Raw genomic sequence first — 7,663 nt, forward strand, 5'->3', positions numbered from 1 at the left:
TGACCAAGTGGGCGTTGTACAGAGGAGTGTATGATGCTGACCAATTAGTGACCAATCAGCGTCATACACTTCTCTCCATTCATTTACTCTGCAGATAGCGATATAGCTATATCGTTATGTGCAGCCACATACACAAATACTAACATTACTGCAGTGTCCTGACAATGAATATACATTACCTCCAGCCAGGACGTCATGTGTATTCAGAATCCTGACCACTTCTGTAGCGTCTCTGTGCTTTACAGCACAGCACAGCGAGTTCTCGCTGTGAATGACAACTTACAGTGTAATCTCGCGAGACTACGCCTGCTATGCTGTAAATCACAGAGACTATACAGAAGTGGTCAGGATTCCAAATACACATGACATCCAGGCTGGTAGTGATGTATATTCATTGTCAGGACACTGCAGTAATGTTAGTATATGTGTATGAGGCTGCACATAACGATATAGCTATATCGCTATCTGCAGAGTAAATGAATGGAGAGAAGTGAATGACGCTGATTAGTCACTGATTGGTCAGCGTCATACACTCCTCTGTACAACGCCCACTTGGCCAAAAAGTAAAACACGCCCAGTTGTCCATTGAGAAAGTCATTAGCATAAAGCTAATATAGGTCATAACTGATCATTTTTCTATATAAAAAACACTGCTGTAATCTACATTACAGCGCCGATCACATCATGTACAATATAGGCCACTTATAATGTGTTGACAGAGCCTCTTTAAGCTCCTCATTGTCAGTTTGGGAGACGTTTCTTGGGAACAATTAGCTCTATTTCTATACTTCTAGAGATTATTTTTTTAGTTCATATATACATGTCTGAAAAAGATTACGTGTTGATTTCACAATAACTAGGACTTGATAGTTATGGGGTATCCAAGGTAGAAAACCCATATTTAAATACCCTATTAGAGAATACTGTCTTAATAGAGGGAATGGGTCTCTCATTTGGGACCTCCATTAATTAGCTGGATCAGAGAGCAGCTAAAAAGAGCACACAGACAGCTGAGTGATTTCAATGAGCACAGTGTAATGCTTCATTTCCCCTGTGGTGGTGCTGCAGGGGAATTGAGAACTTGTTGCCAGGTTTTCCATGCACATTACAACTGATTGGTGGAGATCCCAGCAAAGGGACCCCCTGTGATCAGCTTATTATCGGGGAAACTTTCTACCAAAAAAGATTGAAAAAACCCTCAAACAGCACTTTTAATATTTATTTAAGAATATAGGCCCATGGTGAAACAATAGTTTTGGAAAAGTGTCTCCTCACCATTGAAAATTAATGATTAAGCATTAATGAGAATTATCATATTTCTGAAGTTTTGCTACATTATCTCTTCATTAGACCAGAGAATTATTGAAAAAAAGTTGAGCTAAAATGTTTGAGCTTCTCATCCAGTGCACCTTGTGGTTTAACAATATGGTAATTGTGGCACAGAACATTCAGAAGTGATATTATCAGATATATGTCTGCCCATTATTGTAACCATATTGTTTGTTTGCAAAATCTTTAAAGTCCATCCTTGTACTGAAGAACCACATTATTCTGTATTGAAAATGCATTACATAATACCGCAAGTGACCTGTTGCGGGTCTTCTGCTGTCCAGAAGCAGTATAGGGCAGGCGGACATATGCGTGTAATGACACAACGTTAATATGTCCACCTGTCCTATTCTGTTGCCTCTGCTGATGTCTATTGTCAAATACCAGCAGGGTCTAGGTGGTTTATGGGCACCCCTAGCTGCAAGGCCATTTTACACTATTGATTATCTGATCACATTTAGAATAAGGCCCAGTTTACGGAGTCATGACAGCTATGACGGATCCGATTTTGAACGGATCCCAGTTGGTCCTATTTACTTATTTTAGGGTTCATGGGGGTTGCCATATTTTTTTTAGACAGCTCTATCTTTGCTGTCAAAAATACCAGTACCTCTTATGGAAAGCGAAAAACATGTGAATAGAGGTTAAAGGGGTTGTCCAGGCTCGGGACGTTTTTCCTACTGATGACCTATCCACAAGACAGGTCTCAGTATATAATCGGTGGGGGTCCGACACCCGGACCCCACACTGATCAGCTGTTCTGGCTGCCTCCGGATGTCCGTGCCGGAAGCAGATGCTCCAATCACAGTACAGCAGCCATGCTGCAGTTCTGCTCCCATTGTGAATAGGAGCAGAGCTGTAGTACTGCAGCATGGCCGCTATACAGTGTATGGAGCCATCTGCTTCCAGCACTGAACACTTCATAACATCCGGTGTCCGGAGGCTGCCGGACCAGCTGATCGGTGCAGGGTCTGGGTATCTCACCCCACCAGTCATATACTGAAGACCTATCCTTTGGATAGGTCATCAATATGAAAAACCGCCCGTGCCCGGACAACCCCTTTAATCTTAGAGGTGATAAATTTCTGAAATAAGTATGTGCCAAAACGTGGACTATGCTTCAATTAATCTAACTTTACACAACTGTTATCTGTTAAAAAATGACATTATAGACTTGTGTTGCCATATCTGTGCTAAAGCTAGGAGTATACGTAGGCTGGAAGTTGTGATAAGATCATGGTCTTGATGCAACTTTGAATTATTCCCCATGGTTGGAACTTTTACGAAAGGCACAATGATCCACAGGGAATAATTGAAATTGCATCACAATTGTACCCCAACTTTTATATTGCCGTGTAGACCTAGCCTTACAGCAAACCCTGACTGGCCACTCATTCTGGGTCACCAATAGGATAAAAAATATAATAATAAATACCTAGCCTCAGGTAATGTCACATCACCATAATTATGTAGTTTAAGTAAGGCCTCATGCACACGACCGTGCTCGTAATTACGACTCGTAATTACGAGCACGGCCGTTCACGGGCAGCCGGCCGCTTTTGCGAGCCGTGCTGCCATTATAAAGTATAGCAGCACGGCCCGTAAAATAGAAAAATAGAACATGTTCTATTTTTTTAACGGCACGGGCACCTTCCCGTGAGAAAACGGGAAGGTACCCGTGGCTAACAGAAGTATATGAGCCCGTTATTGCGGGTCGTAATTACGACCCGCAATAACGGGTGTTTTTACGGTCGTGTGCATGAGGCCTTACTGTCGGCTTAGTCTTAATGACAAAACAAGAAGGTAACACATTTATGTTTAGAGATACTTTATCAAAAATATTTGGGAAGTTTCTTATGAGCAATGACCTTATAATACTTTCTCCCAGTAACAACGTATTTCCTTTTAGTGTTGATGAGGAACAGTTTACAAAATCTGCTAATAATAACTTACGCTGTCTTCACATTCTTTTCCACCAGATTTCCATTGCTTTTTGACGGTCACAATATAGCACCAATAGAGAAACTGCATGCTTAACGCATGGGAAGAAAAGTAACATGAATTTTATTGGTATAAATTAAAAGCCAAATACAAATAGTATAAAAGAGACACAGTACAAATCATATAAAAGACAATGGTGAGTATGCAGGGCAAAAAATATGGTCGCAAACAAAAGCGGAAAGAAGTATTCACAAACCAAATCATAAATCAATATTCAAGAGGCAAATGCCCCAGACCAGTAACCATGCATACCCACCCAACCCGACGCGCGTTTCGCTCAGAAAGCATCGTCTTTCCCCTTTTGTTTGCGACCATATTTTTTGCCCTGCATACTCACCATTGTCTTTTATGTGATTTGTACTGTGTCTTTTTTATACTATTTGTATTTGGCTTTTAATGTATACCAATAAAATTCATGTTACTTTTATTTCTATAGGTTAAGCATGCAGTTTTCCTATTGGTGCTATATTTAGATTTATGCATGGTGCCTTTGACCCGTGATAATCTAAACATATCCTTTTGATTGGATTAGTGTTTTGCATCGGTGCTATTGAAGGTCACAATGGCGAATCGTGCTGCGCTATTCTAACCAGTAATAAAAATTGAAACCTGTCATAATCATAAAAAGGCTAGGTTCACATCTGCGTTAGTTTCTTTGTATTGTTCTGATCTGCCATAGGAGCAGAAAACGCAAAAAACTGAAGCGCCGTCTGTCGCATGTTGGACACCAACATAGCCTGAGGGAACTCATTGACTTCGGATCTGCAATGCATGGTCCTAGGAAAGCCTCAAACGCAGATGTGAACCTAGCCGAAGGGATGAGTTGAAAGCCCAGAAACAGAAAAATACTTGTGTACAGACCTCATAATTATCATTACGTGTAAATATGACTTCTGTTGATGTACCCTTCTGCCATCTTATAAGGTTTGTCTTACAAAGGCAACCCCTGTCCATCTTCCCTATTAGGGCATATGGACATCATAGAGGGGGTCCACCAGTCTATGAGTCAGAATGGAAAGCCACTCTGTAATAGCAGCTCCCGCTTTGGCGGACCCAGACCATCCATGCGTTGCAGGGATGGCCATTTATTTTGCATGGTTGCCATTTAATGCTACATTTCACCTGCTTCAGCCATTGCAGGAGAATTTCATGAGACAACCCTTTTAAGATCCATCAGCGTAATGATAACTTCATTCTGAAGGTGTTTTTTGGTTGCTGACTTTTGAATCGCCCTGTATAGTGCTTAGAAAACAGGGTTAAAGCAAAAACAAAACCTAAAAGGACTGTGGTGTTATATTCACAAGGTTTAGTCATTAGTACATTGATATACTTCACTGATCGTGGTGGTCACAAATATAGAGTCATCTTAACTGCTATACTGCAGCATTATGCCAAAACAAGACTGCCGCTCATCAGATATCGTTTTATTAGAATGTGGAGAAATACAATGAGTTTATTACAGATGAATCATCTCTGCAATTTAGTATTAATAATTAAGTAAACATTGCTCTAACTGTAATAAAAACTAATGCACATTAATGTTTTGTTCTATTTAGCTTTCAACTTCGGGATCTCTGGGTTTTTCTCTGTGCTTTCTCCAAGCAATGCGCTCTTGAAATGGAAGAGTTAATTATTAATGTTCATGGAAAATCCATACTAGTAGTCTGCCCTGGGAATCAGTCCAGCGCTGAGCACAGTACTGCATTTTTCACTATTGCTGTGAATATTTTCCATTTGAGTGCACAGCTTTGAGGAAGCTTTCTCATGTTCCCATACCATGTTGGATTGGTAATGGATTAACAAAACTAGTTCAATGAAGATGCCCAGTTCACTGCCATGCTAGAGAAGAAACATTCCGCCAACGTATTTTTGTATTGTGCTGGTGAATGAGTGCCATGTTTTTGTCTATAAGTGTTAACTGCACAATAAAAAGTCAACAACACCTTGTGTATTTGATAAGCATTTTCATGTATTGTGTATTTGTGTAAATTCATTCACAATTTTGGCTAATATGAACACAGTTGTATCTACAACAGAAAAATACGGGGCCAGGACTGTGTATTTTACTTATCACCTAACTTGCAACATATCTGACTAAGTTGGTTGTCTCAATGACACACAGTATATATGAAATTATAAAACAAATTATCTAAAAAGGCGAACGTGTATGGAAGCAAAGGCCAATCTCTTCCTGTATACAACTGTTCGATACATCACATGAGTTTGGACTCATGCACATAGGCGTATTGGATATAAATAATGCAGCCATATACTGTACATAATAAATAATCGTGCAATATAATGTACACAAAATCCCTCCATATACTGTGTATACAAATATATAGTTATCAAATAATACCACTATACCAGGGCCAAATATTACCACTTTACAGTGAATAAATATTATCGACACACTTGAAAAAATGCACTGTACAAAGACTAATATTACCAATGATGCCAATATACAAGGCCCAAATAATACTGCCAGATCCGGACAACTACATAGTGACTGAATACTGTTACTGATTAAAAACCACTATACAAGGACCAACATTATCACAATGCAGTGACCAAATAGTGGTAGATAACAGTACTACACAGGCGCTCTGCAGACCATATAAGTCAATACAGTACAGTTACATCCAGTGACTCACCAGTGACGTCTTCTCAGATTGTAGTCATTTATGTTTATGTAGACTTCTTATGACTTGTCTGCAGAGTTTGCTGCCCAGTCATTTTGGCTCCTTGCTTTTCCAGCACCCTCCAGACCATTTCCCAACTTACAGAAACTCCCCATTCTTCTGCTGCCCCCCAATGCTGCGTCTGTTGCTGCCTCAATTACTGTACCTGCTATGTTGCACAGTGCCCCGAAATACTGTACCTTGGAAATAATGTTGTCATAACTCGTTACCACTCAAAAAAGAGTGCCACATAGACAGCACCACTGAAAACAATAATGCCAGATATATAGTGCGCCCCCCAAAAAAATAGTGCCAAGCAGATAGTAGTCACATTGCTTCCCAGATGGTTATAGAGAACCACACAGTAAGGCCGGATTTACACGAGCGTGTGCGTTTTACACAAAAGGCACTTAACAGCTCTGTGTGTCAGCCCCGTATGATGCGTGACTGCGTGATTTTCGCGCAGCCGCCATCATTATGACACTCCGTTTGGATGTTTGTAAACAGAAAAGCACGTGGTGCTTTTCTGTTTACATTCATAGTTTGACAGCGGTTGCGCGAATCACGCTCGTCCCACGGAAGTGCTTCCGTGTGGCATGCGTGATTTTCATGCACCCATTGACTTCAATGGGTGCGTGATGCGCGAACGATGCACAAATATAGGACATGTCGTGAGTTTTACGCAACGGACTCACGTTGCGCAAAAATCACGGACTGTCTGCACGGCCCCATAAACTAACATAGGTCCGTACGACATGCGTGAAAATCACGTGCGTTGCACGGACGTATTACACGTTCGTCTAAACAAGCCCTAAAAGTGTCGCCCTTTGTGATCCACAGAGTAATTTGTGCCACCTTTTGTACCCCACACAAGTAATAGTGATATTCTCAGTGCCCACTCTATGCTCCCACACCGTAATGCCCACCCTTGTGCCACCTACACAGTAATAATGTGTATTCTTTGTGCCCCAGTCTCAGATATGGCTTTTTCTTTGCCACTCTGCCCTGAAGGCCAGCATCCCGGAGTCGGACACTGGCGTTTTGCGGGTACTATTTAATGAAGCTGCCAGTTGAGGACCTGTGAGGCGTCTATTTCTCAAACTAGAGACTCTAATGTACTTGTCTTGTTGCTCAGTTGTGCAGCGGGGCCTCCCGTTTCTCTTTCTAATCTGGTTAGAGCTTGTTTGTGCTGTCCTCAGAAGGGGGTAGTACACACCGTTGTAGGAAATCTTCAGTTTCTTGGCTATTTCTCACATGGAATAGCCTTCATTTCTAAGAACAAGAATAGACTGTCGAGTTTCACATGAAAGCTCTCTTTTTCTAGCCATTTTGAGAGTTTAATTGAAACCACAAATGTAATGTTCCAGATTCTCAACTAGCTCAAAGGAAGGTCAGTTTTATAGCTCCTCTAAACAGCAAAATAGTTTACAGCGGTGCTAACATAATTGCACAAGGGTTTTCAAGTGTTTTCTAATCATCCATTAGCCTTCTAACACAGTTAGCAAACACAATGTACCATTAGAACACTCGAGTGATGGTTGCTGGAAATGGGCCTCTATACACCTATGTAGATATTGCATTCAAAACCAGACGTTTGCAGCTAGAATAGTCATTTAGCACATTAACAATGTATAGAGTGTATTTCTGATTAA

This window comes from Rhinoderma darwinii, chromosome 4 (assembly GCF_050947455.1).
Source record: "Rhinoderma darwinii isolate aRhiDar2 chromosome 4, aRhiDar2.hap1, whole genome shotgun sequence".
Classification (NCBI taxonomy): domain Eukaryota; kingdom Metazoa; phylum Chordata; class Amphibia; order Anura; family Rhinodermatidae; genus Rhinoderma; species Rhinoderma darwinii.